Source organism: Elephantulus edwardii, unplaced genomic scaffold, assembly GCF_000299155.1.
Source record: "Elephantulus edwardii isolate Elephantulus edwardi_28Jun2011 unplaced genomic scaffold, EleEdw1.0 scaffold00019, whole genome shotgun sequence".
Classification (NCBI taxonomy): domain Eukaryota; kingdom Metazoa; phylum Chordata; class Mammalia; order Macroscelidea; family Macroscelididae; genus Elephantulus; species Elephantulus edwardii.
Window position 1 is genome coordinate 749,306 of NW_006399769.1, and position 21,582 is coordinate 770,887.

General features: G+C 38.9%; 1 pseudogene; it reads left to right on the forward strand.

The window, feature by feature from the left end:
* The first annotated feature begins 17,938 nt into the window (after positions 1–17,938).
* LOC102876538 lies at positions 17,939–20,343 on the forward strand (annotated as a pseudogene).
* The last annotated feature ends 1,239 nt before the right edge of the window (positions 20,344–21,582 follow it).

A 21,582-nucleotide genomic window follows, 5' to 3' on the forward strand; every position in this document is an offset into this window, starting at 1 on the left:
ACAGTGGCACCATATAGCATTTGTCCCTTTGTGACTGAGATACCTCACTCAGCATAATGTCCTCCAGGGTCACCCATTTTGAATAATATTGGGATTCTCCTTCCTTACAATGTTAGCCATAACTGGAGGTAGGTAATTTTTGTTTTGCTGCATTTTAAAATATATTTATTTGTTTACACTGTTTGTATACAATGTCTTTCACACTATTCCTTATTCACAGTGTGTTTCATGCAATTTTTCTCATTCATTGTGTTTTATAAATCTAATCTCCATTGAACCAGGCCCGTCGTCACTGTCTTTTCAGGTCCTCACCGCGTCTTTTCCTTTTCCTTTACATTGTAAAAGTAGAAGGAAAACTAGCAAAACATGTGAGGATTCCCCGGGGCAAGGAGTGGGAGCAGAGGAGTGAGGATGAGTAGTGGTGAAATCACAGAAGTCTTGGGGTTTATTATTAGGTTTGGACAGAGTTTTAGGTTTAGCATTTGGACAAAAAATACATATCTGCTGAACAATCACAGTTTTTAATCCCTCAATTTATTAAAATTCAGACTTTCCAGAAAAAAAAAATGTCTGCGTCTCTGAGCAGCAAGAAGGTCAGTAGGTTATACTCCATAATATTTTTTATAACTCAGAAAAGAAGAAAACTAAGTTACAATGACGTTCTTCAGTGGACAGATATGGACTGCCAGTATTTATCTATAGGCCAGCTTCACTAGACCTTATAATTAGTTCTTTTTTAATTCTAGGAGATAATTTCAACATAATTTAGGTAGTAGACCAAAGCTCTTAGGGACTCACTGGGCATCTTGACAAGCAAAAGGAAATCATACATGTTCAGATGTGTTTTTCTCTTTGTCTGTATAACGAGGTCATGTGGGATATATATGGGCTCTACCCACAGAACAAGTTTTTGTCTTAAAAGTTAGCACATAAAAGAGAAGATTATGTTGAACCCCAGGAAGAAAGACAGACCCTACAGGAAACACCCTTCAACCCTTCAGTTTGTTTTGTGGCCACCATGTGCTCTGTGGGCCCTGAGCTCCCTCTGCTGGCTGCTCACTGCTCTGCAAGGGAGTCCTTTCCTGAGCTCCAGATGGTGTTATGTGTCACTGGGGAGCCTCAGCTACAGTCCTGCTCTTGTTCCATGACGGTAGCACAAGGATCCTTAATCCTAACTTCTAAAAGGAATGAGTGTTGTCATTGTATCTTTAAGTATGTGTTTCCTTATAGCTCACTCTAAAGTTTGGTGAGCCAATGTTGGGAATGTGACCAGGAGTCTCAAATGAGATTAAAAAAAAAAGAAAGAAAAGGAAAAAAATGAGAAAGACTCAATTCCTTCCATCAAATATTTAATCAAGAAAGACCACTCAGGTGCATACATGATGAAAGGAAAAGGATATTACTATGTAGGGCAGAGGTTACACAGTGAGGTAAATTATGGCAGAAAAGCCAGGATTGCATGTAAGAATCTCACTCACACATTGATCATTCAAGAGAAAATTCCAGAATGGAAGCAATCCAAATGCCCAACAACGAATGAATGTATAAAAAAAGATGGTGTGTTCACAGTGGGATATTATGCAACACTGAAAAAGAACAAACTCATAAAGCATTACACAACATGGGGGAGTCTGGAGGACATTATGCTCAGTGAAATACTCCAGTCACAAAAGGTCAAGTACTGCATAACATTACTGTTATAAAATAGGATAGATGAGGGTGGAATGTGCAGAGAAGTGGAAAAGAAAGAGTAGATAGATAATGAACACTGTAGTAGAACAGATTATGAGAAAAAAATGTTCTAAAGGAAAATATATTTAAACGTTAAATTTATTATATCATTCAGGAACAAGGTTTTCATTGCTGGATGGGCCTGGTGAGGAGAAGAAAGCGTATATCAAAAGGAGAGAAAAAAAGAAAAATGAAGGTACTAAACGCATATTTTGACCTCCAGAGATGAGAGAAACACGTTCCATTTATGTGGCCAGACATCAGATGGAAATACATTTCATATTTTTCTGAGAAGAGCTCCATAGTCACATCACTTTGCAAAACAGAAGCAATTACATTATTTGTGATTGTTTTAATGAGGCTATCACATTCACCATCCTAGCCTCTATGAAGCACCTGGTTGCTTTAAGACAGACATCTTTGTTGTTATGAAAGTTAATGGAAAATTCTGTATTCTTCTGTAACATCACAATGCAACGGAATCACTTTCTCTTCTGTTATCCTTATTAATTTTCCAACTTTCAGATAGGTAGGAAGAAATTGAAAAGAATGTGTCTTGGATAAGGTGCACCTTAGTCTTTACACTGACATCCTTACTATTTAGAAGTTAGAGAGATCCTTGACAACAAAATTTCCCAAAGCAACACATAATATTGATTTCATCATTGCTATTACCACAAATTTTGATAATGGATCCAAGTACACTAACGTTCTTGACAACTTCTTTTCTCTACATCTCATGATGCTGCCTACTTGTCCAGTACTGAGGATCTCTGATTTCTTGATCTTCAGATGTAGTCCATAGTGAAGGTTGTAGTGCTTCATTTTCTACAGAAGTGTTTCAAAACTTCTTATTCAAGCAAAGTTGACTTATCTGTATAACACAGGTTGTTGGTGGGACTTGCTTCAGTAGTGATGCACCTTCTTTATATTTTCCAGCTTCTCATTTTATAAGTTAAATATACACACTTTATAGTTTGGAAAAATGTTACAACTTTTCCTGATTTTAAACCGTACAGTGTTCCTTTATTACTTTTGAACAACTGCTTCTCAGTTTATATTTAGAATTTGCATGAACACAAATAAGTGTCTTGGGATTCCTAATTTAATCAATGTTATCCTTAATGTGTTATTATCTACAGAGTATAAATGAAGTCAGACTAAAAAGGAGGCTTTCCCAACTACTTTTGGCAACAACAGGTCTTCAAAACGCTGAGAATAATGAAAGAACATCTTTCTATAGGGCTTCAAATATTTGCATATTAGCAAGTTGTTGAAAGTAGTGTTACCGGTCCAGGTCAGAAAGAAATAGCATGGCAATCCTATCAACAGGACTGAAGTTACCTTCATTAACTATTGATGAAACAAGTACTGAGGAATCGAGTGGCAATTTGGGGATTCTTTTCCTCTCAGACTCGGAGAAAATGAGAAAATGTAGAGTAAAAAAAAATAAATAAAAACCAATTAAATGTTGAAATTATTTCTACATGAGCCAGGGTACACTTGCTTGGTATAATATTCCCTGCTCTTGCTGAGAAGATAACATACCTGTGCTCCATCCTTTGTGAGAGGAAAATTGGCTGGAATTATAAATTGAATTTTCCCCTAGGTCATAAAATATAATAAAACCTATTTTAAGATAATTTTTAATTGTACCATAAAATTCTATTTAAACATATTAAATGTATTTTACACGTGAGACCCATGTAAATTTTTAAAATAATAATAATATTAAAATATCCAAATGTCAATGAATATTTAAATGACTAAAAAAACTGGGAGGAAAGTGAAAGAGTGAATCTTGTACTTACTGTGCTTACACTTCCAGAGGAGTTAATAACTTTAAAGCATTAAGAATTCATGGAGGAAGGAGCCTAACCACTATACTAAAACCAGGCAAGATGTTACCAAAAAAAAGAAAACTACAAACCAGTATCTCTCATGAATATCGATGCAAAAATCCTTAGCAAAAACCTCACCAGTAGAATCCAATAGCAAATAAAAAAAAAGAATTCATCATGAACAATAGGATTCATAATAGATATAAAGGATAGTTTAACATAAAAAAACCAAAATATTTCACATCACAAAGCAAATAACAAGAACTCTATGATATGAGCAATTGGTACAGTAAAGGAATTTGACAAAATCCAACGCCTCATTAAGACACACAGCAAAATAAGAATATAAGAGACTTTCCTCAACATGATGGAAAGTATATATGCAAAACCAAGAGCCGATATCATTCTCAATAAAGAAAGACTAAAAACATTTTCCTGTGAACAGGGACAAGGATGTTCACTGTTACCACTTCTATTCAATATTGTATTGGAAGTATTTGCTAAGGCAATCTGACAAGAGAAGGAAATGAAAGGCATCCCGGTAGGCAAACGAATGGTTAAGGTGTGACTATATACAGATGATAAGATAGTATATGCAGGAAAGCCCAAGGACTCAACAACAGCAACAAATTGCTAGAGCTAATGAAATCATTTGATAGGGTGCCAGTATACACGACCAATATCCAAAAGTCAGTGGAAGACCTCTACAGTAACAAAGAAAACTCAGAGAAGAACCAAGAAACAATACTACTTAAAAAATTTTTTTATTGCAGTTGAGCATTATTCATAGTGACCCTATTAACAAAAGGCCTGAAGCCTTTCTATAACTACCATTGTTTCTCCAAGTTCATAGAGTTTCCAGATGCATGTGGTTTAGGAAGTGGATGTCATTCCTGCTTATAAACCTATCTAACCTGGGAGCTCCACTAAACACTGTCCCCCATGGGCAGCCATTATGACATTTGACACCCCCACCCCAGTGGCACAAGGTTCAGCATCAGAGTAAACCCAGATTACCTCAGTACAGCAAACTGACAGAGGAGTGCTGTGCAACCTAGAAGAATGTTTCTCCAAAATAAAATAAAACTAAACCTTCAAACCCAAACGACTTTTAGATAGCCAACCATATACCGAGAAACTTGGGAATGAACTAAAAGAAACACAGATAATCTGTACACAAAAATCATGGATCAGATATTTGTTAGTAAAGGCCAAAATCATAAAGTTTATAAGAGACAAACGGTACAGCTTAGAAAGCCCAGCCTATGGTATAAAGAGGCTGACAAATACAGTCAGAAATGCATAAGCTGAAGAGGATAAAATTGATGAATGAGGCCTTCTAAAGGTCAAATCCCTGTACTTATCAGAAACTTTTCACAATAGAGTGAAAAGAAAATGTATCAACTGGAGAAAAAACAAAACTAAACTGGAGAAGAGTATTGATAATACCATGGACTGCTAGGAAAACAAACAGATTTGTCCTGGAAAGAGTTAAACCGGGTGGTTCCTTGGAGGCAAGGATTCTGAGGCTCCGTCTAACATACTTTGGATATGTTGTGAGGAGAGACCGGTACTTAGAGAGGGACATCATGCTTGGGAGGGTGGAGGGACGACGCAGGAGAGGAAGGCCCTCTATGAGGTGAATTGATTCAGTGACTGGGATAATTGGGATGGGAGTGTCAGAGACAGTGCGATTGGCACAGGACAGAGTGGAGTTTAGGGCTGTTGTACATAGGGTCGCTATGAGTCATAAGCGACTAGATGGCACATAACAACAACAACAACAACCAAAAAATATTTGGCAATATTATTTGAGAAAAGGCTCCTATATCAATAGATTACAGAATGATCCTGAGCCTTTAGAATAAAAAGACCGATAACTCAGTTACAAAATGGGCTTTTGACAGAGAAAGACATCTGGATGGGCAACAGACACATATAGAAATGCATAAAATCACTGGGAATAAGAGATATAAATCAAAACCACAATGAGATACCATCTTACACCAGTAAAAATGGCAAAGATTAGTAGGGCAAAAGAATAAATGTTAGAGAGGATATAGAGATATAAGAACTTTCATACACTCTTGGTGGGATTGTAAAATGGTGCAACCATTCTGGAAGGCGATTTGGCATTTTCTAAACAAACCTGAACACTGAAACTCCTTATTATCCACTTATTCCACTACTAGCAATGTACTCCAAGAAAACTAGAACTGAGACACAGAGATTTGTACAATGTTTATAGAAGCATTATTCACCATCACAAGAATGTGTAAATAGTTCAAATGTCCAACCACAGATAAATGACTTGAGAAATTGTGATACATTCACACAATGGAATATTATGCAGAACTCAGGAGCAATGATTTTGAAAAATATTACATAACTTTGGAGAGACTGAAAAGAATTACGCTGAGTCACTAACTCAGTTTCATAAGGATATACTGCCTAAACAGTATTTTAAAAATAAATGGATAATTACCTCTGGAAACCCTATGAACCTGGAGAGGGGATGAAAGGCACCCAAGCGTCAAGGACTCTCCTTCGTAGGGTCGCTATGAGTCGCCTGCTACTCGACGGCACTTAACAACAACAAAAATCATGGGTATCTAAAGGGGGGAAGGGGTTGGCTAGAGGGGTGAGGACAGGTAGGGGCAAAATACACAGGTTTGCACAATTTGGTACGCAGAGGGAGGGGGTAAAGGAAATGGAAAAGATCTGATGGGAAAAAGAAAAGTCAAGGAATTAGTTTGCATAATCTAAGGACAATTAATTTTATAAAACATAATGCATGAGCATAATTGTATGAAACACAATGTGAATAAATAATAGTGTGAATCACAATGTATATGAACTTCATAAGCAAACAAAAAATAAAATAAATGAATTCTGGGAGGGGGATTTCAAAAAATCAATCAAATGGTTATATATTTTTTTTTATTTTAAGTTTGGAAAAATCATAAATAAACCTTAAAATCTTATTTATACTCATAATACAGAAAAATTAGGGAAACTACACTTACAAATATGTATCCACATACACATACTTACACGCATGATATATACATGATTGCAAATCTGTTGTTGTTGTTGTTGTTATGTGCCGTCGAGTCGCCTGCGACTCATAGCGACCCTATGTACAACAGCCCTAAACTCCGCTCTGTCCTGAGCCAATCGCACTGTCTCTGACACTCCCATCCCAATTATCCCAGTCACTGAATCAATCCACCTCATAGAGGGCCTTCCTCTCCTGCGCCGTCCCTCCACCCTCCCAAGCATGATGTCCCTCTCCAAGGACCGGTCTCTCCTCACTACATGTCCGAAGTAAGTTAGACGGAGCCTCAGAATCCTTGCCTCCAAGGAGCCACCCGGTTTAACCCTCTTCAGGACAAATCTATTTGTTTTCCTAGCAGTCCATGGTATTCTCAGTACTCTTCTCCAGCACCACAGCTCGTCTATACTAACCAAATTTTGTGACAACTGTGCATACATTAACACAGAAGAACCATTCATAAAAACATGTGGGCATTATAATAATCAAGGGCTTATAGACACTAACTCTAATACTATTATTACACATGCAAATGCAAACACACAGTGTATGGATTTTATGGTTAGACGACATCAAGGTGCGTCCAATCCATAATACAGTAAGTAGAACAGAAAGAAACCTTGCCTGATCCCTCACCATCCTCACAATTTCCGTTGTACTAAAACACATTGTTGAGTCACTCTGGAGTCTAATGTTGGAGTCGGATAAGGAAACTTCCTTCCTTTTGCTGGCCTTTTGCTGACCAATGTCCTTTTCAAACAACTGGCTCTGAGGCCTGATAACGGGCCCAAAGGATGTAGGTTGAAGTCTTACCATCCTTGCTCGTAAGGAGAACGCTGGTTTTATTTATTTGAAGACAAATTTATTCTTTCTTTTTGAAGTCGACAATATATTCAATTTTTCATTGGCACCACCATCCAAAACATCAATTCTACCTGATTCTTATTTATTCATTGCCTAACTCTCATGAGCGTATGGAGCCAATGAAAATACCATGTTTTGTGACAGGCTAGCCTTAGTCTTTAACTGACATTCATTGTTTCAGAGAGGACAATATTGATTTTTTTTTTAGTTTTATAGTCTTGAAGCTGTGCTGAAATTTATCTCCTACAGACAACCTTGCTGGTATTTCCAACACTGGTGGCATGGCTTCCTGCATCACAGCAACACATAGTCCACAACAAATGGGAAATTGATGGAAAAATGTTAAAACTAGAGAAAAAGAAAAGAAAATGCACTAGAAGGAAATGAAACCTGTTCTAACAGTGAAGCATAAAAATCTTTGGGAAGAAAAGGGTCCGATGTGATCTCCCCCCTTCTTTTAGATGGTAGTGACTATGACTTACATACTTCCTTGTTAATAATCTCCAATAGCATCCTAATTGAAAATTTCACTGACATGTCTATCCGGAGTCTGACATTTCAGGAGTAAATCACTAAATCTCTCTCACAAGACATCACTGGATGGGTTCAAACAAGCGTCCTGCTAGGAAAACAAACAAGTTCATCCTGGAGAGGTTGAAACTAGGTTGCTTCTTAGAGGCAAGGATTCTGAAGCTGTGTCTGACATATTTTGGATGGACATATTGCAAGGTGACATCAGTTCTTGAAAAGGGACGTTATTCTTGGGAGGATGGAGGTACAGTGCAGGAGAGGAAGACCCTAGATGAGGTGGATTGATTCAGTCACTAGTGTGATAGAGATAGGTACATCAGAGACAATAAGATTGGATAGAGCAGGGTTTAGTGCTATTGTACATAGGGTCAGAGGCAATAAAACAGCACATAACAAGAAAAAGTCTGCCTTTATCATGACAAAATCTTTTCCCTAGTAAGATGTACAATGAACTAGAAGATATTAGAAATAGCCTCAGAATCACGAAAAAGTGAGATTCTCTGCAGGTCTGCAACATAGAGACAAGTCCACAGAGTACAACAGGAAACCAGCCCTTAAAACAATATTTATACTTTCTGTTGTGTCTAAATTCTGTGATTTTGGTTCTTTCTAAAAAGGTTTGTGTCTGAGCTCAGACTAACTTCCTGCGCTATGTCTCTTGCGAAATAACATACGATTGTGTCTTTGGTTCTGCCCATCTGCAAGTATAGCTTCTTCTTGGCCTTGTCTCTGTTGATGGTGAATCAACTCTTCACAGTCTGCATAATATGTGCTACAACTTATCACTAATCACTGGATCTCAAGCTAATTCCCTGTAGCCTGGTGGACCCAGGTCATGCAAGAGGTACTATGAGTGCATCCAGAGGCTGTATAGAAGAGTATCAGAGATCCTGACCCAGGGCATCTCAGACACCCTCCCCACACCTTCTCTAGGTCCTAGAAGCTTTGCCTCACACTGTTGTTTTTGGTACGTGCTCTGATGTCAGCCATGACTCACTGCAAACTGAAAACAGAAGACCTGAACCCTGCCCTATCAAAAGCCATCTTCACCATCCCTGATATACTGAGGATATTGTCAACTCACTTTCTCAAGCCATCTCATTGAGGCTCTTTCTTTCTTTGCTGAACCTTCACCTTTCCAACCATCTTGTTCTTTTCAAGGAATGACTCCTTCTAACAAACATGCCCAAAGTGTGTGATAGAAAATGTCATCATTCTTGCCTTTATGGAAACCTTTCATTATTCATAGAATACTCAGTATTTTTCTCAGTCTACACAACATGAAGCCACAGATTCTTTTTCCCATCATTCTTAGTAATTTTTCAGCACTCATTTGCATAGTAAATAACTGAAAAGACCATGCCTTGAATCAGTCTTGAAGTCTATATCATTTTGGCAACTTGGTGATGGCTTTGAAAACAGTTCCCCAGTGAAGCGTGTCGTTTTGTTTTGTTTTGTTTTTATTGCTTAACAGCTATTGCAAAAGATATTGATTGTGGATCCAAGCAAGGAGAAATTGTTAAACCACTTCAATTGGTTTTCCATCTATCATGATGTTGTCTATTATCCCAGTGATGAGGAATCCTGCTTCCTGATTTTCTGATGTAATCCATCCTGGAGACTGTAATCTTTGATCTTCCTCAATAAACACAGGTTCTTCTGGCTTTCAGCAAGCAAAAGGTTGTTGCCTAGTCTTCCTCAATCTAATGTCACTTCTTTTTTCCATAAAATCCAGCTTCCTAATAATTTTCTTTGTGTACAGAATGGATATAGGTGGAGAATTATATGACTTTTAAGCACAATTTTTTTTCAGTTTTAAATCAAGCATGGCTCTTTGGCTCTTTCCAGATAATAGGCAGCTTGTCTATGTTTAGGTTTCATACTAACACAAGTAAGCATTCTAAGATTCTCATATTATCACACTTTGTGGCATGTGACATTGTTTTATTGTGTTGTGTTTGTTTGTGGTTTGTGGTTGGTTTGTTTGTTTTGTGTGTGTGTGTGTGTGTGTGAATTTTTTTGGTAGGTGTCCTCTAGCCAAGTATGTCTTATTTTGCTGTGTATTGTTCAGTTGGAAATACCTGACCTTCTAGCCAGTTTTCAAGCACAGTAAATTGCACGGGAGGAGATTGCCCATCCTACTTCTGCATATAAGCTAATGGATTCAAGCCATGAGCCATCAGGATTGCAGAACAATTTCTTGCAGCTAGGCCACTAGTGCTCTCTAGTATGACTGATGTTGTTGTTAGGTGCTGTTCATTCAAGTATGACTCATGGCAACACTATGAACAAAAGACCTGGACCATGTTCAGATCCTGAACAGTGTCATCCACATTTGGTCCACAATTAACACCCTTGGTACCAGCAATCAGGAAATAAGGAGACACATTCCACTGGGAAAATCTGCAGTTAAGGAACTCTACAAATTGTTGAGTAATAATGTCAGCCTGAGAAGTAGGGTGTGCCCAATTCAGACTATGATCTTTCCGATTACTTGCTATGCATCTGAGAGCTGAACAATGAGTAAGGATGACAGAAGAATTGATGCTTTTGAGCTGTGCTGTTGTAGAAAAGCACTGAGCATCCCATGGACAGCCAAAAAAAAAACAAACAGATTTGTCTTAAGAAGGGTGCAGCCAGAGTGTTCTTAGGAGGCAGGAATGATGAGACTTTGCCTCACATACTTTGGGAATTTTGCCAGGAGGGGCTATTCCTTGGAGAGGGACATGATGCTAGGAAGGGTATAGTTTTGGTGAAGGAGAGGAAGACCCTCGACCAGGGGGATTAACATGGTAACTGCTGCAGTGGGCTCTGTGTGTCAGGATTTGTGAGGATGGTACAAGGTAGAACAGGGTTCAGAACAGTATGACCCATAGTGATCCTTTAAATAATAAATCTGACCCCTGACCTATCCTGTGCCATACTCAAGACTTTTGACACATTTGAGACCACTATTTCAGGCACTTTGTCAATACATCTGGTTGAAGGTCTTTCTCTCTTTAGCTAACTCTCCACCATTAAAGTCATACTGTTTCACTCTAAGGAAAAACTTCTCCTGACAACATACCCCAAGTACGTAAGATGAAGCTTTGTCATCTTTGTCTCAAAGGAACACTCTACCTGCATATTCTCCAGGACATCTTTTCGTTCTTTTGGCAGTCCATCGGATACCCAATACTCTTCTCCAACATCATAGTTCAAAGACATCAATTCTCCTGGAAACATTAATTGATCGGCTTTCAAATCTATAGCAAGTGAATGAAAAGTTTATGGCTTGAATCAGCACATTAGTCCTCAAACGGACATCACTACTCCTCAACAATTTGGGGAGGAGAAACTCATGGTGGAGTTACCAGTGCATTATGTCTCCTGCCCTTCAGACTGCTGGTATATAGGGTATTGACCATGGATCCAAGTAAGATGACATCATTGATCATTTGCACCACCTATCATGGAATATGGCATCAGGATTGGAGGAAGAGTCATCAACTATGTGCATTATGTAGATGGTACAATCTTGCTTGTGAAAACTGATTAGTACCTGAAGCACTTGCTGTAGAAGGTCAAAGCCTGCAGCCTTCAATATGGACTGAAGCTCAACATCAAGAAAACAAAGATTCTCACTACTGGGCCAATTGGCAGCATCATGATAATTGATGAGGAGACTGAGAATGTTAACAACTTTAGTTTGCTTGGCTCCACAATCCACATTCTTAGTACTAGCAGTCAGGAAAATCAAAAGGCGATTTGCATTGGGAAGGTCTCCAGAGTCAATGACATCTCCAGACTACTGAAGAACAACAATGTCAGTCTGGAGAGTAAGGTGAGCCTGATCCAGGCCATAGTCTTTAAAGTTACTTGTTATGAATCAGAAAGCTGGACAATGACTAGGTATGATAGAAGCTGTGGTGCTGGAGAAAAGTACTGAATATGCCATGGACTACAAAGAGAAGAAACAGGTTCGTCCTGGAGAGAGTGAAACTAGGCTACTTCTTGGACGCATAGATTTTGAAGCTCCATCTGACATTTTTGGCCATGCTGCAAGGAGGGACCAGTTCTTGGTGAGGGACATTATGCTTCGTAGGGTGGAGAGACAGCACAGGCATGGAAGACCTTCGATGGGATGGATTGATTCAGTGTGTCAGAGAAAATAAGGTTGGCTCAGGATACAGCAAACTTAGAACTGTTGTACATAGGGTCACTATGAGTAACTAGAAACTTGACTGCAGATAACAACAAAATCATGATGTTGCCTCTTGGTCCAGTGGTGACATTTTTGTTTTCATGACACTGAGATGCAATCCATACTGAAGGCAGTATTCTTTGATCTTCTGTAGCAAATGCTTCAAGTTGTCCTCCTTTCAGCAATCAAGGTTGTTTCATCTGCCTACAGAAAGGTTTGATGAGCCTTCCTTCAATTCTTATGCCATATTCTTCTTCAAAGCATTCAACTTCTCCTAAAATTTATTCAGCATAAATATTGAATACACATAGAGAGCAAAAATAACCCTGGTACACACCTTTCTTAATTATAAACCATGTAGTATTCCCTTGTTAGGTTTGAATAACAACATTTTGGCTGATGTATAGGTTTTGTATGAGCATATTTAAGAGTTCTGGGAACTACATTCTTCTCAATGTTAGACATAATTTGATAACCTCATACAGGACACCTGCAAGAAATTCTAGTTAGGAAAACTGATACATGTAACTATTGTTTCTTTCATTCATTAATACTCACATATACTTGCTTTCCATAAAAAGATCTTTCAAATAGAAACAAAGACAATTCAGTTCAGCCCAGACGGCTTAGTGATCTATGTGTGTGTGTATGTGTGTGTCTGTACGTGTCTGTGGAAGCGAAGAAAGCTTCAGATACAAGCTTTCAGATCATGGGTCGGACAATGGGAGATTAATTCTGAAGGCATTTGGTAGAAGTGAAGGGGTATCCTGGTGGAGTGTGGAGCTGGGAAATAAGTGGGTCAAGGCACTGGGCAAAGGGCAGGGACTACACTGTAACTAATGGTTAACTCCACATGAGGGATTTATCTTTCATTGCTCCACAAATTGTTGTCCATCAGATACTCCTAAACATTCAGATTAAGACAGACTAGGAAGAAGGATTGGCCATCCACTTCTGAAATAGCAGGCCTCTGAAAACCCTATGTACAACACAACACACATAGACCAACAGAAAGGACAACCTAGGTGGAACTTTCAAGCATGGAATTACAAAGGAAGAGGAACAGTTTTAAGCAGACACTTGTGATTGGAACATGGAATGTGAGAACCATGAATGTAGCAAAATTAGAAATTGTTAAAAAATAAATGAAACACATAAATATTGACATACTAGGCATTGGAGATGAGATGGACTAGCATGGATCATTTTGAGTCAGATGATCATAGGATATATTATTCTGGAGATGAAAAGGTGAGGAAATATGGAGTTGCTTTCATAGTTAAAAAATAAATTTATAGATCCATCTTGAAGTACAACATTGTGAGTGATAGGATTATATCCATACGCTTACAGGGAAGTCCAGTGAACACCACTATCATTCAGATATATGCACCAAAAACCAGAGCCAAAGAAAAAGAAATAGATGACTTCTACAAATGCTTACAGTCAGAGATAGATCGAACATGCAGTCAAGATGCATTGATAATAATAGGCGACTGGAACGCAAAAGTTGGGAACAGGGAAGAAGAATCAGAAGTTGGAAAACATGGACTAGGTGACAGAAATGAAGCTGTAGATAGAATGATTGAATTTTGCACAATCAGTGACTTATTCATTGCAAATATGTTTTTTAAGAGACATAAACATAGATTATACACATGGATTTCACCTGATGGTATGGATAGGAATCAGATCGATTACAGCGGAAAAAACCACTGGAGAAGCTCATTATCAGCTGTGAAAACTAGGCCAAGAGCTGATTGTGGAACAGACCACCAACTACTCATATGCAAGTTCAAGCTGAAGCTGAGGAAAATTAAACCGAATCCACAGGAGCCAAAATACGACTTTAATTTCATCCCACCTGAATTTCAGAATCATCTCAGGAACAGGTTTGAGGCCTTGAACACTAATGAGCAAAGACCAGATGAGTTGTGGGAGGATGTAAAGCGTATCATTCAGGAAGAGTGCAAACGGTCATTACAAAGACAGAAGAGGAAGAAAAGACCAAAATGGATGTCAGAAGAAACTCTGAAGATTGCACTGGAACGTAGAGAAGCCAAAGCACAGGGAAGGATTCAAGACAATAAAGAGCTGAACAGAAGATTCCAAAAGGCAGCACGGAATGACAAAGCAAAATATCACAATGAAATGTGCAAGGAGCTAGAGTCAGAAAGTTAAAAGGGCTGAACTCGTTCAGCATTTCTTAAGCTCAAGGAACTGAAGAACAAATTCAAACCTCGAGTTGCTACAATCAAGGATGCTTTAGGCAGAATGTTAAATGATCCAGGAGGTATCAAAAGAAGATGGAAGGAATATACTGAGTCACTATATAGAAAGGAATTGGCAGATACAGAATAATTTAATGAAACAACATATGAGCAGGAGCCTATGGTGATGAAGGCAGAAGTTCGAGCTGCTTTGAAGGAAATAGCAAAAAATAAGACCCCCAGAATAGATGGTATACCAATTGACATATTTCAGCTAACGGATGCTGCCCTGGATATGCTCACCAAGCTGTGCCAAGAAATCTGGAGAACAACCACTTGGCCAAATGACTGGAAGAGATCTATATTTGTTCCCATTCCAAAGAAGGGTGACCCAACTGAGTGTAGAAACTACAGAACAATAGCATTGATTTCACATGCAAGCAAGATTCTATTGAAGATTATCCAAAAATGACTGGAACAGTACATCAGCAGAGAACTGCCAGAAGTCCAGGCTGGGTTTAGAAGGGGTGGTGGTACTAGGAATATTGTAGCCGATATTAGATGGTTCTTAGCTTAAAGCAGAGAATATCAGAAGAAGGTCTTTGTGTTTCATTGATTATGCAAAGGCATTTGACTGCGTGGATCATAACCAACTGTGGCTGACTCCGAGAAGAATGAGAATCCCAGAACATTTGATCGTGCTAATGTGAAACCTATATTTGGACCAAGAGGCAGTCGTCAGAACAGAGCAGGGCAACACTGAATGGTTCAAAATTGGGAAGGGTCTGCTCCAGGGATGTGTCCTATCTCCATATCTTTTCAACCTGTATACAGAGCAGATTATCCGAGAGGCGGGGCTCTATGAGGAGAAATGTGGGGTCAAGATTGGTGCATGATTTATCAACAATCTGCGTTATGCAGATAACACAACCCTGCTTGCTGAAACTGAGGAGGACCTGAAGCACCTGCTGCAGAGGGTCAAGGACTGCAGCCTTCAGTATGGACTGAGGTTCAATGTCAAGAAGACAAAGATTCTCACCACTGGACCAATTGGTAGCATCAGGATGGATGGCGAAGAGACTGAAATTGTTCACAGCTTCAGTTTGCTCGGCTCCACAGACAACACTCTTGGCACAAGCAGCCAGGAAATAAAAAAACATATTGTGATGAGAAACTCTGCTGTTAGGGACCTCTCTAAAGTACTCAAGAGCAACGGTGTCTCTTTGGAGATGAAGGCGTGCCTGATACAGGCCCTGGTCTTTGCAATCACTTGGTATGCATCAGAGAGCTGGACAATGACTAGGGAGGACAGAAGGAGAATTGACACCTTTGAGCTGTGGTGCTGGAGAAGAGTATTGACTGTACCATGGACTGCCAATAAAACAAAGAGATTCATCCTGGAGAGGGCTAAACCAGGCTACTCCTTGGAGGCAAAGATTCTGGGGCTTTGTCTGACATACTTTGGACATGTTGCAAGGAGAGACATGTCTTTGGAAAGGGACATCATGCTGGGTAGAGTAGAGGGACAGAACAGGAGGGGAAGACCCTGTATGAGGTGGATTGATTCAGTGACTGGATGGGTGTGTCAGAGGCAATGCGCTTGGCACAGGATAGAGCAGGGTATAGGGCTGTTGTACATAGGGGGGCTATGAGTCACAAACGACTCAATGGCACATAACAACAACAACAAATAATGGATGGATGGATGGATGGATGGATGGATGGATGGATGGATGGATGGATGGATATGTGTGTTTATGTATGCATATATATGTATATGTGTATATGTATAGGTATGTCTATGTCTATGTGTATGTGTATATGCATGTACGTGTGTGTATCTGTATATGTGTATGTGTACATGTGTGTATGGATATGTGTATATATATGTGTGTATATGTATATGTGTATATGTATATGTGTGTATATGTGTGTATATGTATGTGTATGTGTATATGTATATGTATATGTATATGTTATGTATGTGTATATGTTTATATGTATATGTGTGTATATGGATCTGTGTGTATATGTATGAGTGTGTATATGTGTGTATATGTTTTTGTATATGTTTTTGTTTGTTACCTCACTGCTAAATAACAAGTACCTGATATGTGCATTCTCAGAGAGCACAGTTTTCTGAAGTCGTAACTATATTCTAGCTGCTTGGGCGGCAATGAGAGCTTGTCAGGAAAATTGCTTTTTCATTGTGTCATGTTGTTGTTGTTGTTGTTGTTGTTAAGTGCCATCGAGTCGCTGAAGACTCATAGCGACCCTATGAAGGAGAGTCCTCGACGCTTGGGTGCCTTTCATACTCTCTCCAGGTTCATAGGGTTCCAGGAGGCAAGCTATGATGGAAGTGGATGCCACCCCTCCTTCCAAGCTTTGTGTCATGTAGTGATGTAATTAGTTCATAGAATATATTTTGTTAAAACAGTATATAACTTTATTTGTGTCACTTATTTTAGTCAACGTATTTATATGAAATCACTCCTTATTTTGTGTATCTCGAAATATATTAATTTTAAGCTACAGTATTGATTTGTTTCAATGTACACAAACATCAGTTTGTTTACTAATACCTTGATGTTCTATACCTTTTTGTTAGCTTTGTCATGGATTTTTTTAACTAGGATCCATAGTCAATAATGTATTTTCCCCAGTTTTGCTTTTATGGTTTTTATTTTATATTAGTTTGGATATAAAATTTGCACCCATTGTGTTTCATTCATGTACATTGTGTTTCATATATTCTGTCATTCAAATTATTTACATATGACTATTCTCATACACTGTGTCTTACAAAATTAATCGTAATTAATCTATGCCTACTATTACCCTACGTTTTCAGGTCCCCAGTAGATCTTTCCTAATTCCTTCATCCCCCTTTCCCTCCATCCACCAAGTCTGTGACCTTGTGATTTCCTCGCACGCCCACCTTCAGCCCGCTACTCCTTTCCCTTCCCTCTTTGAACATTTAGGCATACCTTACTAATTATCATTATATTTTTACAATAATAGTACTATGCATTATTTGTCCTCATGAGATTGAGTTAGTTAACTCAGCATAATGATCTCCAGCCTCTCCATATTCTATTTTTACAAATTGTTGCTACTGAGTGTTGCACAGTATTCCATCATGTGACTGAATTTGTATAGTTTCTATTTTATTATTCCTTATTACTATAATGAGAAGCTGATTCTCAGATTGAAGATGTGCATATCTTTAAAAAGGGAATTCATTATGTTAAAGTAATTGCCATGCATCTGGAAAACCATTGCCAGCTTATTTCCAACTATCTGAGAATATGATAAAATAGTTCATTTGGGCCCATTGTTAATTGCTAGGCTAGCAATCTATTTTTGTAAATAAAAAAAATCAGCCCTGGAAAGCCTATAAAACAATTCTGTACTGTCACGAGTTTGCTGTTAGTTATAACTGATAACAACAAAAGAACGTGTGTGTGTGTGTGTGTGTGTGTGTGTGTGTGTGTGTGTAAATAATAATGGACACAGGGAAAAAATGCTTGTAACTTTCACTTCCCAAGACAATAAGAGAAAGGAAAAAGTAGGTTAATACAGGTTCTGAATGAAAAACAGAAAATGCTGTTAACAGACCTTGTGAACCTAATCACAGAAAATTTATTAAGCAGAAAATATAAAAATTTATGTCTTATCTCTTCCTCTACAAATTGTTGAAGAGCTGGGTCATGTTTCAAAGAAGGTGCTGAGTGATGCTGGAGAAACTCCTTAGTGACACCGATTTGGAATCAAATGTGACCATGGGAAAATTTGAAACATAGAGAAAACACAATGAGAAGAAAGCTAAAAAACAGAAGTCAAAATCTACTAAGACTGAAAATTCAGTAGAAGAGAAGGAAGACACTATTTCTCCCAAAGTTCAAAAGACAAAAAAGAAAGCAGAGCCTTCTTAAGTTGAAATAAATTCTCCCAAATCTAAAAAAGCTAAAAAAAAGGTGTGATCTCAACATCCCAGTATGTCTCCTAAAATTAAAAGTGAGAAAAATAAAAATATTATTTGTATATCAAGTTACTTCATTTTAAATTTTTTAACACTTTAAAAAAACCCCAAAATGTGGAAAATTCAGAAGACCAAATGGATGCTTTTAAATCTAAGAAAATAACAAATGAAAAGGCAATGAATGGAGAGGTTAGAGGGAGGAGAGCCCAACCCAAACTGAAGAATAGACTCCCTCATTCTGAGCCTGCCCCTAACACATATGAATCCACGTGTGAAGACCGTAACAGCAAACTGTAACAGGAAATACCAGTGGAACAAGAAGAAGAAGCTTACTCAATTTTCCTGTCTCTGAAGTGACTCTTGAACTTTTCAAAACCTGAGCAGTAAACTTTCTGTTTCTTATACAAGTGAAGATGGTTCATCAGGTCTATGGTGGGAAAGACTTAAATACAGAAGTACAGACTGGAATTTGGAAGACATTTTCCTTTGCCATCCACTTGATTGAGAGACTTCAAGGAGATCTGCAGGAGAGAAACTGAGGCTGCTCTTGCAACTTCAAGAGACTCAGCAAATCAAGTAAGCTAAGACTTCAGTTATAACATGAAAAACACTCTCTCAGTGTCTTCTTATGAGGGAACACCATACGTAGGTCAATTGGATAATATGAGGAATGGGATTGACATTCTGGTTGGGACACCACCTGTATCCAAGACCACCTACAGAATGGCAAGTTAGACCTCACCTAACTTAAACATGGATTTCCTGGATGAAGTTGACCAGATGTTGGATATGGGTTGTGCTGATCAAGTGAAAGAGATTTTATCTGTGGCACACAGGAAAGACTCCAAACACAATCCCCAATCATAACTTTTTTCTACAACTTGCCTTCAAATACAATGAGTAATTAATGTTGCTGAGAAATACATAAAACCTACCTATAAGCAGGTGGACCTGATAGGGAAAAAGACTCAGAAAACGGAAATAACAGTGGAGCATCTTGTTATCAGGTGTCATTGGACTCATAGGGTAGAGATCATTGAATATGTTCTCCGGGTGTATGGTGGTTATAATGGGCACACGATTATCTTCTGTGAAACCAAGAAAGAAGTCTAGGAGCTCTTCCAGGAAGCATCCAACAAGCAGTGTTTCTAATCATTAAATGGACACATCCCACAAAAGCAAAGGGAAATCACACTGAAAGTTTTTGTAAATGGTGATCTTGGCATTTTGGTTGCAACCAACGTTGCTGCGTGTGGATTAGAAATCCCTGAAGTTGATCTGGTTGAACAAAGCTCCCTGCCAAACGATAGGAAGTCATACATCCATTGTTCTGAGTGAACAGGTAGAGCTGGAAGGACAGGAGTTTATCAGCTTTGATCCGTTCAAGGAAGAATATTAACTGACACACATAAAGCAAAAAGGCAAGAGTTAAATTTAAATGAATAAGTTTATCCTCTGCAACAGAAATAATAAAAGCTTCCAACAAAGGTGCCACCAAGTATTTGGATTCTGTGCCTCCTGAGCCACTGTCACTTCAAGCCACTGGCTGACAAACTCATCAATGAGAAGGATCTATGGAAGCCCTGGCAGAAGCACAAACCCACATTTCAGGAACCACAGTGGTCGACCAGTGCTACTTGGTCAGTGTGGATGTGGGCATTGTGGCCATGAACTTAGAGTGCTTAATTCAAATTTTAAACATTAGCTACACTTAGAAAGAGCTTAAAGAGCATCTGGGCAAAGATACTGATTCCAAAATGGAGGAGATGATCTTCTGGAAAGGAACTGGGTGTTAGCTTAATGTCCCCACTACAGTACTAACAGAAATATAGGAAAAATGGCATGACTCTACGTGCTGGCAGCTCTCTATGGACACTGAGCTGCCAAAGCTAGCGGGACGTGGAGAAGGATTTCAAGGTTCCAGGGAGCCAAAAGAAGGCAGTTGAGGATTGCAGGGCCTATAGGATGGAAGGAGAGGCTTAAGAGGATGACAGGACTGAAGCAGAGGAGGAGGTTTCAGGGCTCAGCGACCTAAGGGGGATAAAAAAACAACCACTTCCAAAACAGAGGCTCAAAGCAAAGTTTTGGCAAAGTGTCCATGAACTGAACAGTGATTTTCAGGCAGTTAAAAGCACATGTGCTTCCCTAGTCCTCCTGTTATAACTTGTTACTACTTTGTATCAGGTTGTATTTTCAAAAAGCTGTGTGGATTCTGTTATTGCAATGAATTGTCTGATACTTCAGCAGGTCATTAAGAGAAATCCTTCCAGTCAAACATCACAACTTTACCATATCAAGGCTGACAACTCAATTCATATCTTGTTTTACAACTAGGAATAAAAATAAATGAGAAGGCCTTATTGCAAATGATCCCTCCACACATGTAAATTTTCTTCTGAGAAATTTGTGTATTTGAAGACCTCTCTGGTAGCCTCATGGTAAGGAACTTCACTGCCAACTCAAAGTTGTGCTACTTGAATCCACCAGTCACTTTACAGGAGAAAGAAAAGCAATCCTCTCTCAAACAATTTATACTCTCTCAAATCCTGCTGGAGAGGCCCCTATGGGTCAATTCCAACTTGATGGTACAAAACAACAATAACAAAAACATCTAACTGGACTAATACACATTACTATAGTTCCTTTTTAAAAACTACTCAATCCCAAAGTAAGGCAACCTGCAATCTACTTATTTTTGTCCCCGATAACAACGAAGAGGCGTCTTTCAAAGGTACCCAGGGAAATCCGGTGGGAAGAGGCCCTTGGGAACTGTGACAAGTGTGCTCCTGGGTGGAAGGGAAGCCTGAAAGTGGTGCACAAGGAAGTCACCTCAGATAACAACGAAGAGGCGTCTTTCAAAGGTACACAGAAAAACCACTGGGAGAACGAGCTCCTGGGCGGAAGGGAAGGCTGGAAGCTGCACACCGGGCCAGAAAGGAAAACATAATCTGCACAGGAGTTCTACAGGACACATCACCTTCCCTCGGAGACAGCACACCTAAACTTAAGAGACACTGGTCAAAATAAAAAATGTCAGCAGTCGACGTTTTTGGAATCACAGAAGCCAAGAAAGCTTAAGATACAAGCTGTCAGATCATGGGTTGGACAATGGAAGATATTTCCTGAAGGGACTTGGCATATGTGAAGGGTTATCCTGGTGGAGGGTGGAGCTGGGAAGTAAGTGG